The sequence below is a fragment of the Protopterus annectens genome, chromosome 8.part0 (assembly GCF_019279795.1).
Source record: "Protopterus annectens isolate FY-2018-M chromosome 8.part0, PAN1.0, whole genome shotgun sequence".
Taxonomy (NCBI): Eukaryota; Metazoa; Chordata; order Ceratodontiformes; family Protopteridae; genus Protopterus; species Protopterus annectens.
In genome coordinates, this window is record NC_056741.1 from 847912347 (window position 1) to 847932206 (window position 19860).

The 19860-nt window shown below is 45.3% G+C and overlaps 1 protein-coding gene across 1 annotated transcript in view; it reads left to right on the plus strand.

The window, feature by feature from the left end:
- Window positions 1-19860, plus strand: part of TAFAZZIN (tafazzin, phospholipid-lysophospholipid transacylase) — a 1078486-nt gene that overhangs the window by 276859 nt on the left and 781767 nt on the right. The window lies entirely within an intron of this gene.

The following is a 19860-nucleotide window of genomic DNA, read 5'->3' on the forward strand; positions in this document are numbered from 1 at the left end:
AAAACCCTCTCCCTTCTGAAAGGGAATCCAGGTCCTTAGAGATGGGGTAAAGTTTACACCTCTGCTACTCTCTCAGCTAGAGCTTTGAACTGTCAGTTTCATATGATCCAATACCAAGAGTTTATGCTTGATCAGTTGACTAAGAAACTGTCCTCTGATGATTCCTTAGATAAGAAATATGTTCTAGAAATGGTGAATAACATTCAGCAGGTTAGTAACCATTCTTTAAAATGTGGCTATGATGCACTGGAGGCTTCATTTAGATCAGCCATGACTGGCACAGTTATAAGAAGGCATGCATGGTTGAAAGAACAGGTCTTGCCGGATCATGTTAAAGCAAAGCTGTTAGATGCTCCTATGGATAAGGCCAGTCTATTTGGTTCTCCTGCCCAGCAAGTAATGAAGAAAATGGAAGAGAAGGCAAAATCTGTACAAACAGTTAAAGATTTCTTACAGGTTCAGCCCCAAGGTTTAGCAGGAACTGGCCTTCCAAAAATTGGTCCTTTCCAGACTCCTCTAAATCTCAGAGAGGCAGGAATAGATGTTCCAGAGGCAGAAATCAATCCAGAGGAGGTGCCTACAGAGGACGCCAGTGGCAAGGCAACAACCAGCGAGGCACAGACACAACCACTGCCACTGCAACAGGACAATCACAGTGACTTGGCTCTGACACCGCCTACCAGGGAACAAATAGCAGCACCCTTAGGCGGAAAGTTAGCCTTATTTTCAAAAAATTGGCACTATATCACAAAAGACAAGTGGATTTTGCAGACTATAGACCAAGGCTACAGGTTTCATTTCCACACCTTACCAGTAAAAAGAGGAATGCCAAACCTACCTCCAAATCAGAAAACAGAAGCTCTAAAACAAATAGCTCAATTAACAAAAATGAGAGCTGTGGAAAGAGTACCACCAACAGGGCAGGGCAAAGGATTCTACTTCAGACTCTTCCTAGTACCAAGAAAAGAGAAAAGTTGGAGACCTATTCTCGACCTGTCCGCCTTAAACACATTCATCATTGTTCCAAAATTCAAAATGCTGACCTTGCAGCAACTTCTTCCCATGCTGGGCAAGGAGTGTTGGCTGGTAACTCTAGATCTCAAGGAGGCATACCTGCACGTCCCCATACGACCAAATTGCAGAAGATACCTCAGATTTCTTGCAGGATCAGAGCATTATCAATTCTCAGCATTGCCCTTTGGCTTATCTACTGCGCCCAGAGTATTCACAAAATGCCTGGCATCAGTAATCGCTCATTGCAGGCTACAGGGAATCCAAATTTATCCATACCTGGACGACTGCCTGATACAAGCGGACAACAAAAGCAAGCTGACAAAAGACTTACAAAGAGTCATTTGCTTACTACAAGCCCTGGGATACACAGTCAATTTAAAAAGTCAAGACTAATACCATCCCAAACAAGAACATTCTTGGGTGCAGAATTGGACACAGTAAAGCAGATGGCATTCCTAACTGCAGAAAAACAAGAACAACTCCCTCTTTACTTCTTGGCATTAACAAAGCAGAACAAACTAACAGCAAGGAAAGTACTGCAGGCCTTGGGCTTCATGGCATCATGCATAATCCTGGTCCCCCATGCCAGACTGCATATGAGAAAACTACAGTGGTACCTAAAGAATTTATGGTCTCAACACAGGCACAGCTTAGAAACCGAAATTCCACTAATCCCATGCCTGAAACAAGAGTTCCTGTGGTGGGCTCAAGCATGCCAGTCAAACCCAGGCTTGCCCTTCCAAAACTTTCAAGCAAGCCAAACCATCACAACGGACGCCTCAGACCTAGGTTGGGGGGCCCACATGCTGGACAAATGCATACAAGGATTATGGACCCCAGATCAACTGCACCTGCACATAAATCAAAAAGAAATGCTGGCAGTAAAACTAGCAATCCAGTATTTCAGACCATTCCTCAAAGAAGGCCATTTGATGATAAGGACAGACAACACCACAGTCATGTGGTACATCAACAAACAGGGAGGCACTCATTCATACCCCCTATGCCGAATGACTCTGGATCTATGGAATATGGCTCTGAGCTACAACATTCAGTTACAGGCAATATTTGTACCGGGAAAAGAAAACATCCTAGCAGACATGTTAAGCAGAACAACCTCGGATGCTCACGAATGGATGCTACACCCGGACATCTTCAAGGCCATCACACTGAAATGGGGAATGCCACAAATAGACCTATTCGCATCCCCACTCAATCACCAGCTCAAGAAATTCTGCACAAGGACATACCACCCACTTGCATGGAAGGTGGACTCTCTATCCTTCAGTTGGAAAGGCCTGACAGCATATGCATTTCCACCTCTTCCCTTGATGCACAAGGTACTACTGAAAATCAAAGAGGAGCGTCCAAGGATAATTCTGATAGCTCCAGATTGGCCAAGACAACACTGGTATCCATTGCTGAGGAGCATGTCTCGGAACAGAACGTGGACACTACCCCTGATGCCTTTGATGTTAACTCAGAACAACTACAACATCATGCATCCAAATCTAAAATCTCTACAACTGACTGCCTGGAACATTACATAACAGCAACTAACCCAGATTTATCCCAAAGGGTTAAAGACATTATCCTGGAGGCCCGCAGACCTTCGACAAGAAGGAACTATGCAGGGAAATGGAAAAGGTTTGTCATTTGGAGCACTGAAAGAGGAAAAGATGTGTCAAAGGTAGATATTGCCAACATCCTGGAGTATTTGGCAGAGCTTCTCCATACAGGCCTGTCCTATTCCTCCATCAAGATACATGCATCAGCTATTTCTGCAGAATACAGCTTGATCCCCTGTCTTCTCACATCCTCTACTCAGGCAGTTCCTCAGAGGAATCAAGAATGTAAAACCTCCTAGGAAACCACCATTACCAGCATGGGACTTGAACTTTGTGCTAGAAAAATTGACACTCCCTCCATTCGAACCAGCAGCAACAGCAGATCTTCAACACCTATCCTGGAAAACTGCTTTCCTACTGGCAATTACCTCAGCAAGAAGGGTTTCGGAACTACAGGCCATAATGGCAGTACAACCCTTCCTAATCTTCCATCAAGATAGAGTATCCATGAGAACTAATTCTACATTTATGCCTAAGGTGGTATCCAGAGTGTCTCTAAACCAGGCAATCCACCTACCTACCTTCTTTCCCAATCCACAGAACAGGGGGGAAAGACTGCTGCATACCTTGGATGTACATAGACAGTTGCGCTACTACCTGGACAGAACCAAGGGCAATAGAAAAACTGACCAGCTTCTAGTAGCCTATGCAGCAGGAAGGGAAGGAAAAGCAATCTCCAAACAGACAATCTCCAAGTGGATAGGAAATTGCATAAGATTCTGTTACTCCTACCATGGAAAGCCAATTCCACAGAACATAAGACCTCACTCTACAAGGGCTACAGCCACTACCACAGCTTTCTTAGGAGGAGTGGCTACCAAGGACATTATTGAGGCGGCTACTTGGACCTCCGTGCATACATTTGCCAAGCATTATAACTTACCTCTATACTCTAGATCCCGAGCAGGGTTTGCCACTGCTGTACTGCAAGGGATCCTAACTACACCATAATTCTATTTCCTCCTCCCTAGTTTGGCTATGGTATTCTACCCATTTGTTATGACTGCAGATGCATCCTTGAAGGACATAGTACAGTTTTGTACCTACCATAAATGTAGATGTCCGAACAGGATAGCATCTGCAGTCAGGATTACCTACCCTCCTTCCCTCTGTGGTACTCCTAGGGTATTTACCCTCCTAATAGCTAGCTGGGGGGGGGATCTCTTATGGTGTATTTGTTTGTATATATGTACATACATGCTTATTTTGTGTTTGCCTTCTACTTTTTTGGAAACATTGGCATTCATCCAAAATTTAGCTCTCCAAGAGGGCAACTGGCATCTGGGGCAAGAAACACTGAGGAAAATGGCGTTGGCTGATGCCTTTATACCCGAAGACCAGCAGAGATGACGTCGGGTGAAGTGCGACACCAGCCGAGGCCAGACCCAGACTTTGGAATCCGGCCGACCGAAGGGCTGCCTGACGACAGGACAACCCATTTGTTATGACTGCAGATGCTATCCTGTTCGGACATCTACATTTATGGTAGGTACAAAACTGTACTTTATAGCTTTTCACTCCCATTTTTGGGTTCAGATAATTACAGACAGTTTGGTACTAAAAGTCATTCAGGAGGGTAACACTTGATAGCAGCTTCAAAAGCCCCCATCCTTTCAGGGGAATTTCTTTGTATCCTCTTAGTCAGACTCATTTGTTTCCTCCATCACTTCAGTTCATCTTACAAGTGGGGGTTAGAGAGCATGTACCTCCAGCTGTCAGTGGTACAGGATGTTACTCCATAAGGTTTTAGTACCAAAAAGGAGCATACCTGGATGAGACTTACAAGATAGTTGCACATTAAGTAACAACTTACTTCTAGCTCTCCCAGTGTGAAAACAGAAACTCAGCAGAGAAATCCAGTGGACTTAAATTTTGGGGTAAATGTCAGGAAAGGGCTAGTAAGTGCACTGCCTAGATGCAGGAAAAAAAGAAATACAGAGGAGCTGAAAGAAAATAAGCTACAAAATGTGAGGAAAAAACACTGACTGGGAAGAGTACTGCAGCTGTTCAGCAAAAAGCAGGGCAAGCTCCAGACATGACTTCCAGTAAACTAGAAGAAAGTATAAGATATCTGCACCCAGACCTGAATAAAATAAAACATTGATGGAGTATATAAACTCAAATAAAAAAAAGGCTGGAAAAAAAAGGAAGAAGCTTTAAACAGATAATGTGAAGTAGTTAACTTCATTTATCTGCAACCTGTGGGTATTCGGATCCATATCAGATCCAATCCAGCAACATTTTTTGTAAGCATCAGCTCCAAGCTCCTCTCCTTATTTGTAATCCCTCACATCTCCTACCTTCCCTCAGATCTCGTTTGCCTCTTCATGCATACGCATCTGGTCTCTATAGCTCCACGTTGGGTGCAGTAAGTGGTAGTTTCTCTAATATATTTAGTGTGTGTGTGTGTGTGTAGTCGATTTTCATCCCTTCCTCCCCTTCGTTGTTCGTCGGTTTTTCGTTCAAAAAAAAAAAGTAGTTTAAAAAGTTAGAATTTGTAAAGTAGTGTGTAGGCGTAACCTGACCTTAGTGTGTGTGTGTGTGTGTGTGTGTGTGTGTGTGTGTGTGTGTGTGTGTGTGTGTGTGTGTGTGTGTGTGTGTGTGTGTGTTTTGGGTTTAGTTTTGGCTGAGTGGTTTTTGGTGATGGCTGATCAGCCAAAATCAATCTTTAAAAAATGCACAGTGTGTGGCCACAAGCTTTCACCGGCTGATGGCCACACTCTGTGTGTTATTTGCCTGGGTGTTCCCCACCTATCTTTGCCTTGTAGTGTGTGTGCAGGGTTCAACCCTAGGGCATTGAAGGAAAGGAAGACAAAGCTGGTAGCTAAGGGCCTGCTACCAGTTTCTGCCTTGGACATGACAACCTCGGTTCCAGTAGCCAATCAACCCCCCCCCCCCCCAGGCTGGGACTCAACCTCCCTCTAAGCCTTCTGAAATGGGGACTAAAAGCAAAGACAAACAGGACAAGAGAGATAAGGACAAGAGAGGGGAAAGGCACCGCAAGCGGTTTCCAGAGCGGGAGCCCTTTCCTAGCCCACCTACAAAAGTTGTCAGGACTACCTCTCCTCGACTCTGCTCCCCAAGGTTCTCCCCGGAGCCGACTGAGCCCTTGGACCAGAGTCCTTCTTCGAGGTCGTCACATAGACCAGCCATATCCGAGTTGGTCGCCTCCTCGCAGTCGACTCCAAGTCTGACGGTGCTTGACATGGACAGGATGATGCAGAGGTTCATTCCGACCCAAATCCAAATGGGAGTCTTGCCAGGCCCTTCTCCGGCCGGAGAGGGGACCTCCATGCTCTTCTTCCATCCAGTCTCTCCTTCCTCAGTCTGACTTGCGGTTTCAGGATTTATGGATCCGAGGTGCTGGGGGTTTGGTGCCATCGGTTCCTCCAACCTCGACGCTGGCGATTACCTTGAGTTCCTCGAATCAGACCTGTTTGGGTCCGAGCAACTATCGGGGCCGAGAATGGGTAGTTGGATCCGAGGGAACACAGGTGTCCTCGGCTCTGACTATGTCAGATCCGAGCCGTTCCTTCGGAACCCTGGCTACCTTGGCCTCGGCCCTGATCCTCACGGCGGAGCCAGGGAGAGCTTCCTTCTTGGTTGCTAAGAAGGTGCGCTCTCCTTCGGTTCGGCTTTCGACGTGATGGAGAGGGTTCTCTCCCAAAAACTGAGACCCCAGCCCATCGTCTTGGACTCCACACAGGCTCCCGTGGATTTGATCATGACTCCCATCAGCTTGTCCCAGGGACAGCCCGTGCTAGAAGACCCCCAGGTGGATCCCATCGTGGAACCCCCCGTGACATACAAGCCCTCTTCAGAGAGTCCTACTGAAGAGGGTCCCCGTAAACACTCATGTAAGAGGAGGCACATGGACTCCCCGAGTCCCTCACAGAAGATACTGACTTGGATGAAGGTGAGGTTTCTCCCAGGTCACCTCCCGAGGATGTCTTCTTTGGAGACATCAAGGAAATCCTCCTCCAGAGGGGAGGTTGGTCAGCCCCAAAACCCTCTACGGATGAGTCAGTATTCCTGGAGGCCTTTGGCACAGGCCCATCTACTTTCCTAGGTGTCCCCTCCTGCAGATCCCTTAGTGGATCTCAGTACCACATGGGCATGGAAGGAGCCTGACACCATAGAGCCAATACCTAAACAGCCGGCCAGGCTACTCTGTCCTCCCACAGACAGGCCTGGTACAATGGATCCCCGGTGGATGCTATGGTGGTTGCAGCTGATTCTGACAAAACTCTGTCTGAAGGGCAAAGTACAAAAAGTAGGAAACAGCAGAGTATTTGTGGAGAATGATTACTCACTGTACACCAGGCAGAAGAGGAGTAAATTTATTCCACTGTTCAGGGAATGTTGAGAAGCAGGCATGAGATTTAAACTGTTGTACCCAGCTATCTTCAAAATTTTCTTTCCTGGAGGGACAGAATCATTTTTTGATGCAGTACATGCTAAGGAGGAAATAGTTTGTCCAACAAAAATACATGAACTGTGAAACAAAGGAGGTTCTGCTGCTTGTTCTTCTAATAATAAAGACCACAGAGAGGCTGTGCCAGTGAAATCTTTTCCAATGTTTCAATGGATAATGCTTGAAAGAGAGAAAAAAAAAAACACAAGAGTTGACTAGAAGAATCGAGAGTATGTTGGAAGTGAAGCAGAGACAGAATTTGGGAGCTAGATATGAACAACAAAACCTGTAACTTGGAAGTTGACAAATGTATGATGACAAAGTAGTAATATTTGTGAAACATAACAGAACAAGAAAATCTGGAAATGGACTTTTTTTGGACTTTGTTAAACTTCTAGAGAACTCTGAAACCTGTGCCCAACTTCATGTCATTAATGTTCGGAAAAATACTTAGGAGAGGGTAAGAGGAGGGTGAAAGTTGACTGTAAATAAAACAATTTTTTAATAGTAATATTTTTATATATTTATATTATTTATATATATTTTAATAGTAATATTTTTATAGTGCATGATTTTCTTTACATGCTATACGTTTTCTCAGTTATTTTTAAGTGTAATGGAGATACTAATGTAAACAGGTGCTCCTTTTTTCTCCCTTCTTCTCTCTCTCTCTTTGTTCAGTGTTAAGAAATGTAGGCACTACAGTGTAAAAGAAGAAAAGTCTGGTCAAAAGGGCATGACAAAAGAAAAAAATGATGAACTTTTTCTCATTTTTGTATAGGGGAATGACTGGATTAAGGTCCTTAGCTTGGTCTAGTAACAAGTTTTAAGAGATAGCAAGTAAATGAAAAAGAACATTGAATATTATAAAGCTTTTTGCCTAGCAACTAAATGCATAATTAATTAGTAGCAACTTTGTATATGGTCCTCGTATCTCCACAGAGACAATCTGATAAAGTGAAATGGCTAGATGATGTTTTCTGAAAGCATTCAAATGTTTTCCTAGCTGGGAGAGTTATAAAGATAAGACAAAACTAGACAGCACTTAGAAGCACAGGCTGTGTACTATGCATCTTAGCATGGGTGACCTTTGTTTTAGGTTAACTCTGAGTGTGGCTATTTAGTTTGAGACACTTGGTCCTATTAGGAGGGTAACACTTCAGAATTTGAAGATGTACATATTTGTGTGTGTTAGTATTAAATTAATAGGTTTTAGGGGATATTGGGGTGTTTTTGTTTAGGGCAGTGTTTTGTAAAATTTGGCATAGGCTGAAATGGATATGACAAGAAACAGCTGTATAAAAGATCAAAGTGGCAAACAGTATATGCATATAACATAAAAGCTGAAAGTAGACATTTAACAAAAAAGCCATTACAAACAAAAGGTAGGAATAATAACTTTTTAACACAATGATACTTTCTGTAATGTCTGTAAATGTTAGTGGTCTCAAAGATAAATACAAAAAGAAAGAGTAGTGAACTATATTAAAAAATAGAGTGCATGTAGCTGTGCTAGAGGAGACGACCTTGGAAAGAACTGAACATGTGAATTTGATAAAGAAAGGTTTTCAGGATGGTTATTCAGTGGAATACACGTTGAAAGGAAAATAGGAGTACTTATATTAATTGCAAGCGGAGCTCCAGTAGTGATAGAAGAGGATAAAAAAGATAATGGTAGATTTGTAGTACTAAGGGGCTGCTGGCAAGGTAGGAGGATTACAGTGGCATGTATTTATATTCCACCTAAAACTGCTGTAATGGAGCTTAAGAAAATTCTTTGAGGAAATAATTTGCTTTCATCAAGGAATATTAGTTGTACTGGGGAAGTAGGATTTGATTTGCAGCAGTGAAGATGTGTCTGGGGGCCCAGAAGGGAAGCTATAACAAATTTTACCACAAAACCTTAAAATAGATAACCTCGAAAACATAGAAATCCTACCTACTAAACTTCACCTTAACCAAAAGAAATTCATATCCATTATAGCTACCCGTGTCCCACCCAGAAATAGCATCTCCACTATAGAGCACATCATCCAGTCGGATATCAAATTCCATAGCCCAAGAAACTATCAGTGTTATATAGTTCAATCTCGCCTACATTCTTACCCGTGGGTTCGGAATTGAATGTCAGCTCCGACTCAGCCAACTTTTCCAGCTTGAAGTCTTTCTATTGGCTGGGCTAAGAAGGTATCCCATGCTACACTGCTCTATATCCCCAGATCTCGTTTGCCGCTCGTGTAGCTCGGACGTGGTCCTGCTCTTGGCTGTGGCTAAGTACCCTTTTTTCTTTATTGTTAGAGAATTGGTTTAAAACAAAAAACTATTTTAATAGCTATTGTGTGTTCTGATCTTGTATGGTGAAAAAGTTCTGTGTTTGATCGTTTTTTCTGTGGTATCCCACTAGCTGTTTCCAATGGGCTAGGCCCGTTTCAGTTAGAGGACCTAGTCTGTCCCTTGCTTCCTTGTGTTATACTTTTTACAGGTCTAAAACCGTTTAAATTAGAGGTTTTAGTCTTCCCCTCCTGTGTTATGCCAAAGGATCGTTTTAGTTAGAGATCTTGAGGTTTTGTTTGTGGTAGTGTTTTCCCGCCTTGTGACTGTTTTACCATTAGTACTGTTGCCAGTTATTGTTGTCTTTGGTGCTTTGTGGTAGCTAAACTATGTCCAAAGATTCTAAGGAGCATAAGCCCTCGGGCTTCAAGAAGTGCTATTATAAAATGTCCATTACAGATGGGCATTCTGTTTGTGTGTATTGTCTGGAAGCAATCCATCTCCAGGAGTCGTACAGTTTCTGTCATACGTTTAGTGTGAGAGTCCTTCAGTAAAGGAAGAATAAGTTGATTTTGAAGGGACTTCTGAAACCCTCCTTCGAGGAGGGTCTGGAAACTGCTTCCAGCTCCAAGACAAAATCTTTGAAATCAAAAGAGAGATCTCTGGCTCCATCAGTCTCCTCGGAGCCACCGGAGAAAATAGCAAAGTCTGCTTCGACATCCTCGGCTCCATTGTCCTCGGGGCCGCAGGAAGTGTCTGTGGTTATGGAACCGGCATCGGCTCCAATAATTTTGGAACCTATTCGGAGCCGATCGCCTAGCATTAGGCCAGCATCACCTCCTTGCAGGTCCCCTTCGGAGAGGAGGTCTCGATCTCCCTCTCTATCCTCTAAATCCTCCAGGACCTTATCAGATGTGGACGTCGATAGAGTGGTGCAGAGACTCCTTCAGTCACCAGTTTTGGTAAAATTGTTCTCAGCTCTGACCCAGTCGGCTACGGAGCCCATCCTTCAACCTGCTTCGATACTTCCTCCTCCGAGCGTATCTCAGCTTTCAGAGCCGGAGTGCTCGGCTCCGTGTGATGTCCCTAGGTCAGTTCCGACAGCCCCTCTTGGCTTATCGGTGCCGACGTCAGCTCCGACCCCATCAGCGCCATCCACGGGATTCAGGACTCAGGATTTTTCGGTCAGGCCCAAGGGAGAGGCTTCGGGACACCTATCGGTTCCTAGTCTCCCTCTCGGTGCTTCGGCACGGGGCAATCTGATTCCTGTCGTGGTTTCGGAGGCTGGTCGCTCCTCAGATTCAGGGGGAACCAGCCTTCGAGGCCATGAGGACTGCGCTGGCCAGATCGTCAGCAGCATCATGCAGGTCGGTTACTCTGTCCCGTACTACACCGGTGCAGGTCTCTGATCGCCATCTATCTCTAGACAGCAGAGCCCCAAGGCCTCAGGGTACCCCCATGAGTGGTCCGCACATTTCTGAGGGCCCCTCAGAGTCCTTGCCTGAGGAGCCACCCAGAAAGAAGACATGCAAGAGGAAGCACATAGATTCCCAGGATGAGTCTTTCACATCAGACACCGACCTCGATGAATCGGAGGGGTCCCCTATGTCATCCTCTGAGGATGTTTCTTTCTCTGACATCCTAGAGATTTTGAAACAAAGAGGTGACTGGCCATCCAAAGCCCCCTCCGGGGAGGAGTCGATCTTCCTGAAGGCCTTTTGTGCTCAGCCCCTCCGCCTCCTGGGTGTCTCCACCCTTCGACAAGCTTTTGGATTTGGTCAGTCAAAGGGTGTGGGAGACCCCTGACTCTGTGGAACCAGTCCCCAGGAGACCCAATACATTTTTGTCTGCTCCTCCTGGTAAGGAATTTCTGTCCAAGAGAGTCCTTGTGGATGCCATGGTGGTGGCAGTGGCCACTCAGAAGGAATTAGCCGAGACTTCTTCCACCGTCCTTCCTCCTAACAAGGAGTCTAGGACCATGGACCGGTACGGGAAGCGTACCCTTTCTTCAGCGACCTTTACCTTAAGTTCACTGAATTATTTATCTCACTTTACACGGCTCCAGAGAGATCTCCTCAAGGAGCTTGGAGATACTCTCACGGGTAACGTTTCTGAGATGGTGACCCAGACGGTTAACGCTCAGATGTCTACCCTCAATTCCATCGTTAACTTTTCCATGAGGCTGATCTCATATGCAGCCAATGGAGCGAGTAGGGCAGCAAGTTCAGGAGTTGCTCTTAGGAGAAAGGCCTGGATGCACCTTTGTCATTTCGCGGAAGCCTTCAAGTCTTCATTCACCGACGCCCCTTTCGATGGTTCCTCTTTGTTCGGAACCAAGGTGAAAGACACCCTCACCAGGTGCGAGCAGGAGGGAAAAACTCTGTCTGCTGTAGGAGTCCATTTTTCCCTTCCCTCTAGGCCTTATCCCAAGGCCCAGAGGGGTGGCAAAATGTGGTTCAAGGAATCACAGAGGTTTTTTCCCGGTGCACAAGGTGAGGCCCCCTGCAGAGGAGGGGGTGGTTATTCAGGGAGACGCCACCCTAGAGGCAGAGGAGGCCCCCGCAACTCGGGAGACCGCGTTTCCTTTCATGGGTCTCCCTACCGCCGCTCCTGATGGGAGGCCCGACTGTGCATTTCCGGAGCCAGTCGAGGGTCGAATCTCGTTATACCTGGAGGCCTGGCAAGATATCACCCAGGACCAATGGGTTCTACGAATAATTTCTGGAGGATACGTCATCCCCTTCTCATCAGATCCCCCTCCAATCAAGAAAATCCCGGTTGTTCCACCCAGTCAAAGGGATTTCGCAGCTTCAGAAGTTTCAAAGCTGCTAGAAAAAGGAGCCATCCAACATGTCCCCTCAGACCAGATCGGATTAGGGACTTACTCAAGATTCTTTTTGGTGCCGAAAAGGACAGGGGACCTGAGACCCATATTAGATCTCAGCCAATTGAACACCCATTTGCAAAAGTTCAAGTTCCGAATGGTCACATTGCAGTCTATTCTCCCATTGTTGGGAAAAGAAGTGTGGATGTGCTCCATCGACCTCAAGGATGCTTACTACCACATTAAGATGGACAAGGCATCCAGAAGTCACCTATGCTTCCGGCTGGAAGCCAGTCATTTTCAGTTTCGAGCCCTGCCCTTTGGTCTCACCACAGCCCCCAGGGTGTTTACCAAATGTATGGCAGTGGTGACTGCTCACTTGAGACGTCAGGGATTCCAAGTGTTTCCATACCTGGACGACTGGCTCCTTACTGCCACCACCAGGCATCTACTAATTCAGACCAGGGACGCTACTATAAACCTATGTCAACAGCTGGGTATCACATTGAACTGGGAAAAATATGCCTTGTTGCCCTCACAGGATGTCACTTTTGTAGGCGCAGAACTAGACACCATCCTCATGCGGGAGTTTCTACCACAGGAAAGAATCGGAGTCCTACAACAATAAGTTCATGCCTTGCTCCCGCTAAGAAGAGCAAAGGCAAGATGGGTCCTCCAACTATTGGGGACAAAGGCTGCAACAATTATGTTAGTCCCTCTGGCAAGGTTACATATGAGACTCCTTCAATGGCTACTTTTTGCCCAGTGGTCTGTCCGTCTTCCACTTTCTCACCCTATTCTACTCACGGACAGGTGCAAACAGGATCTCAGTTGGTGGATTCGCACTGACAACCTGAATGCAGGAAAGCCTTTCATTCCTGCGCCCCCGATTGCCACAGTGACCACTGATGCCTCCTAGATGGGGTGGAGGGGGGACATTATCTAGGCAGGACAGTCCAAGGCATGTGGCAAGAGTACGAGATGCATCTGCATATCAGTGTCCTGGAGATGAGAGCTGTGCTACTAACGTTGCAAGCACTTCAGAGCTTTCTTCCTCTCGGGACTATTGCAATCCACTCAGACAATATGTCAGTTGTGTGGTATCTGAACAAGCAGGGAGGAACCAAGTCCTATCCCCTTTGCAGAGAGACCATGCGAGTGTGGCAGTGGGCAGTGTCTTCCCAACGTTTTCTGGTGGCAACGCACATTCTGGCGAAGCCCAATGTGATCGCAGACAGGCTAAGCAGAGCTATTCTGATATAATCCAAAGAGAATACACTGTGGGGGTAAAGTGCCTTCACACAGGAAATAAAAAAATGTCAAATGAACAGAATGAAAGGCACACCACGACAATCGAAGCAAACCGTACGAGGGTCTAAATCCTTTATTACCAGTAAGTGCTTTCATGTCTCTCAGGACGCTTCTTCAGACTGAGAGACGTGAAAGCGCTAACTGGTAATAAAGGATTTAGACCCTCGTACGGTTTGCTTCGATTGTCGTGGTGTGCCTTTCATTCTGTTCATTTGAGAGCTATTCTGATGCCTTACGAGTGGTCCCTGAACTGTCAAGTTGTGGAACAGATCTACAGGTGGGGTCAGCCTTGCTGCGACCTTTTTGCCAGCCCCCTCAATGTCAAATGCAGCAGCTATTTCACATTGATCCCCCCTCAGGAGGGGTCACCCAGGGACGCTCTAGTCCTCGATTGGCCCTCCGGTCTACTATATGCCTTCCCCCCGGTTCCCTTGCTGTCAGAGGTTATTCAGAAAGCACAAGCTTTGGGAAGCAGAATGATACTGATTGCTCCACACTGTCCTCGTCAAATTTGGTTCCCCTTTCTCCATCCCTATCTCATGGACGCTCCTTGGATTCTGGACCCACAACCAGACTTACTGACACACATGTCAGGGCAGCTCCATCCCTCTCTTCAGTCCCTCCGGTTGACAGCCTGGCTACTCCACTTCCGTCATTAGTTAGGCTTCATCATTTCTCGCCGGAAGTGGTTCATATTTTATCTTCCTCTCATAAGCCCTCCACCAGGAAGATTTACTACAGCAAATGGAAGAGGTTTTCAATCTGGGTTCATACCCAAAAGATTGACCCTTACACAGCTCCAATTTTGTCTGTATTGGAGTTCTTGTCTATGCTCTTTAACCAGGGTTCTACAGCCACAACCAGTAAAGTCCAATTGGCTGTGATTTCTACCTTTCATGTCGCAAATGAGCCTAGCCTAATGGCTCATAGACTCTGTAAGGCTTTTCTGAAGGGCACTCTGTTACTTCGTCCTCTGGTATCGGAACCTGTCATGCCTTGGTATTTAAATTTTGTTCTAGAAGCTCTTATTTCATCCCCCTTTGAACCTGCAGCCACTTGTGATTTAAAATTCTTAACTTGGAAGACTGTCTTTTTAGTAGCAATCATGTCGGCCAGACACGTTTCAGAGCTTCAAGCCTTAATAATCAAACCCCCTTATTTGATTTTTCATAAGGACAGGGTTTCTCTCAGACCCAACCCTTCCTTTCTTCCCAAAGTGGCGTCAATCTGTAACCCTAATCAATCTATTGAGTTGCCAGTGTTTTTTTCCCCAGTTCTCAAACAAGGCAGAATTTATGTACACAGACAATTACATTTTTATTTGCACAGAACCAAAGACCACAGAAAATCTGATCAGTTGTTTGTTTCCTTTTCAGAAAACAGAATTGGGTCTCCTGTCTAAAAGTCACGCTGTCCAGGTCGATCTCCAGTTGCATTTCTTTCATTTATTCCTCGGGGTAAAGATTTACCATTCCCGGTGAAGGCTCACTGTACTTGGTCTGTATCTACATCTGCAGCCTATCAGGCCAGATTGTCTATTGATGATATTTGCGCTGCGGCTACTTGGACATCTCCTCACACCTTTGTTACTCGTTACAAGTTGGATGTGGTATCTAGGGGCAGGTTTTCCTTTGGTTCCACATTTTCCATTGAGCCTCCCAGGATTTACGTGCTAGGGACGCTGTCCCACTGGTAAGAATGTAGGCGAGATTGGACTACATAACATCAAGAAGTTATGTACTCATCATAACGTTCGATGTATGTAGTCCATCTCTCCTCACATTCTTACTTACCCCCCCTCCTTCCCCCTTCCTGGAGGATTTGGAGGTTAGGTTGGTTTCAGAGCTCCCTTCATTCTTGGTTTGTTCTTCCTTTCCTTGGGTGTTGTTATGCATGGAGAATGAGTGCTGGTGTTCGCAGCAAACTAGATCTGGGGATATAGAGCAGTGCAGCATGGGATACCTTCTTAGCCCAGTCAATAGAAAGACTTTGAGCTTGAAAAGTTGGCCGAGGAACCCACAGGTAAGAATGTGAGGCGAGATGGACTACATACATCGAACGTTATGGTGAGTACATAACTTCTTGTTATGTGTTACTTTAATAGACTGGACAACTTGTAATTCACATAACCCTAGCAATCGCATCAACATCTATGGCTTCACACAAGTTATTTAAGCTCCTACACAAATAAATAAAAACTCCAACCATCAATCTGTACTGGATTGGACACTAACCAACAAACCTCAGAATTGTCAGATTAGTGGCTGCTTACCTGACAGCCTTAGTGACCATATGCCAACCTATGTATTGAGAAAAAACATCAAAACTGTCAAGACAAAAACCTGCCCTTCTAAATTTTCTCCAGCCCCATACCACAAAATCAAAGTCTTCGCTCAGCCCAAATCGGTTTACATTCATATGGTCGAGTGCACATTGCTTGACCATACAATTTATCGATTTTTCTCCGCGAATCCCATAAAACTGAATGGTCGGAATGTCGTAAAAACACCGAATTTGACATTTCCAACCACTCTACACCCTAAAATGAGTGCTAACATGGGTCAAAAAGGGGATGGGATTTTGCAATTTGCAACACTTGCAATAACATTTTTCAGATGTTGCCACACTCCTTTCGGTCATAACCACTCAACCATTCACTGGTAGACCATATGCATGTACACCATCCAAATCCACTAATATGGTAGATGACTTACCATTTTCTCATTATGTAGCAACAAGGTGGAATTCAGTACCTCACAGCATCAGAACCAACACAAATACCAACCAATTCAAAAAGAGTTTTAAAAATTATCTTAATGACACCTGGCTTTGTTCCTGTACTACACCAGGCTAACTAGTTTTAATGTCTTCTGGTCATACTTTTTCTTCTTCCCTGACCACCTCATAATCTATGCTCTCTCTCATGTCTAGGTAATCTCTAACCTCATCTTTTTTCTATCCAATTTCTCTCCCTGCAAACCCTTCCTCAGCTTACTCGGAGAAACTACAATATCTGAAGTAGTTTACTTCATTTGATCTTCATCCTGTGGGTTTCGGATCCACATCGAATCCGATACGGCTGTATTTTCCAGCTATGTATCTGAGCTCCAGACTCCTTCTGTTATCCATAATGCCCAGTCTCCCTTCTCCCCCCAGATCTTGTTTGCCACCATAGAGGTTACAAGCGTGGTTTCTGAGCTGCATCTAGTGGGTCACGTAAGTGAACTAATCTCTGATGTTCTTCGTGTTTCACTGTTGCAGTCATCACATTTGGGTTATCTGCTTGCAGTAGCCTTCAGTCGGCCTGATTAACAAAGTCTTGGGTCCTGCGTCGGTTGCTGTCCCTTCTTCCATGACGTCAGGTTGTCAGAGGTATAAAACATGCAGCCGACGCCATCTTGGCGCGCGGTGCCCAAAGCAGAAGCAGTTCGCAAGTGCCGGTCGGCTGACTCCTGAAATTTTCGTTTTCGAGTTTCAGAACTGAAGTCTTCAACTAAAGCTAAGTACTCCGTTGGGGAAACTTTTTCTTGCTCCTTACCGATGTCAGTAAAAGTTAATAATGGCATTTCTTTGTGGAAAGCAAATACCTCACAAAGATTTTCATTCATACTATATTCTTGCCTAGGCCCTGACCACAACGTACCTTGCTGTCAGTTTTGTTCTTTATTTAATCAACGCAGTATCCGTCGTCGGTATATTTTCACCTCTAAATATTTTGGTTCTCTGTTCAATTATCCAGAAATGTCGGTAAGCCATCCGTCTACCAGAATTCCAAAAAAATGCAAAGATAAAGACAGAGACAGGCCGCCTAGGTCCAAAGCTGCCGACGACGCTTCTCCTATGCCAGTCGCCAGTTCGCCGGTACTCAGTGATGCACTTTCACTGCCGCTGATGATACCCACTACATCTGATTCGCAGGCCTCTACTGAGACCCATTCAGAGTCCGGTATGCTGCGAGATGCTTCAAATGTGGAACCTGCGGAAGTCTCTACCTTGGATGGGTCTGGAGCCACTGTGCAGGCACCAACTTCTGAGGCTGCATTCAGGCCTACGGACCTTCATATTAAACCGACACCTTCTTCTTCTTTAAGGCCTAAACCTCGAACCATGCCTAGAAAACTGACGCCCAGGCCGCATGCTCAGGCCTCTATGCCTAAAAAACAAATGATAAAAATGGCTGAAGATCTTATAACTTTAATCAGGGGAAGCCAACCACCCTCTTCTAAGAGACCTAGGACTGAAATTTTTTATGAATCTTTTGACCAGCATTCTGATTTTTCTGATTCTTCTGATGATCTGGATTTACCCTGATCTACTTATGAGGATTCTGATGCAGAGGACTCTATCCCCTCAGCTTCCCCTCCTCAGGATTGGTGAAACCTTGCACACTCTAAGGGAGCATTTCCACTGGGAAAGCCAGGATTTTTCTGATTCGAAAAAGAGGCTTTGAGATTTCTTACTCTTGCCTCAGCATAGGCCTTTAGCTATACCTCCTGTACTAGACATTGTTGATGATGCCTTTTTGGAATCTAGTTTGACCCCTGATTCTTTGCCTCCTGCTCTCAGAAAACCTGACAAATATTACAGGGTTCCTGATTCTCACAAGTTCCTTTTAAAAAATCCTGTTGCGGATCCAGAGCCTGTTTCACAGGGACCCAAGGGCATTAAGGCCTCTACTGCCAAAAACCATACCCCTTCTGAGAGAGACTCCAGGGAGCTGGATAGATGGGGTAAGGAGGTTTACGCTTCTGCAACCTTGGCCATTAGGGCCTTAAACTGTCAAATTTCATATTTTAAAGTATCAACAACATATTATTGGATTGCTTAAACAGAAAATGCTGTTGATTCCTGACTGTGCTGAAATTAAGGAATTACAGGATTTAATGCATTCTGCTGAACAGGTTGGAAAACATACTTTGCAATGTGGGTTTGATTCTTTAGAGGCCTCTTGCAGGGCTGCTGTCACTGGGTCTGTACTCAGAAGGTATGCTTGGCTTAAGGAGCAATCTGTGCCTGATCATGTTAAAGCTAAACTGTTGGATGCTCCCTTAAATCAGGACTGACAGCCTTGAAGGACCACATTCTTCCAGGACAATTAATGGTAAAGATGGACAACACCACTGTTATGTGGTACATAAACAATCAGGGGGGGTACACATTCTTACCCCCTATGCAGACTAGCCATGGCATTGTGGAACACAGCCCTGAGCTACCAAGTGCAACTGCAAGTTCAATTCCTGCCAGGAAAACTAAATACACTGGCAGACAAACTAAGCAGAAACCTCATGGACCCACACAAATGGAAGCTGGAACCAAGGATTTTCAACATGTTGACAAGCAAATGGGGGAGTCCAGATATAGACCTTTTTGCCCCCCCCCCCAAAACTATCAGTTGGACAAATTTTGCACAAGGACTTCCCACAAATAAGCTTGGAAAGTGGATGCTCTGTCCTTCAGCTGGAAAAACCTATCAGTTTATGCCTTTCCTCCTCTGCCTCTGCTCTCCAAATTACTACTAAAGATCAAACAAGACAAACCAAGGACGATTTTGTTTGCACCAGACTGGCAACGCCAACACTGGTACCCCCTCTTGCGCAATGTGTCACTGTTGGCCCCAAGGCACCTTCCTCCGTCTCCTACCCTATTGTCTCAGCAGGAGAACCAAATTTGCACCCTCAGCTTCATACACTGAACCTAGCAGCCTGGTTAATTATCTAATCTCTCCTTTACCATCCCTCAGTAAACCAGTGATGGATATCATTTTAGAGGCAAGGAGGCATAGTACTAGAAAATCTTATGCTTAAAAATGGAAAAGATTCTGTGCCTGGAACCAGTCTCAAGGGATGAGTACAGCAGTGCCCAATTTACCTTAGATTTTACAATACTTAACTGAGATGCTTCACAAGGGCCTGTCTTTCTCCTCCTTAAAAATTCATGCCGCAGCCATTTCAGCTCATTATTACACAGAACCTCCCCTCTTCTCTCATCCACTGCTTAAGCAGTTCCTCAGAGGGGCCAAAAATCTACGACCACCCAGGAGAGCCCCAACTCCAGCCTGGGACCTTTTTTGTATTGGAAAAGCTCACCCTTCCTCCTTTCGACCCAGCTGCCACAATGGATTTAAAATTCCTCTCTTGAAAAACAGCTTTCCTTTTAGCAATCAATTTAGCAAGAAGGGTATCTGAATTGCAGGCCCTCTTGGCAGTGGAGCCTTTCATCATCTTTCATGCGGACAGGGTGTCCCTCAGGACCAATCCCTCCTTCATGCCCAAGGTGGTATCCAGTGTGGCCCTTAATTAGTCCATTCATTTGCCAATCTTCTTTCCTAACCCACAGAACAAAGGGGAAAGGATACTGCACTCTTTAGACGTGCACAGACAACTTAGATTCTATTTGGA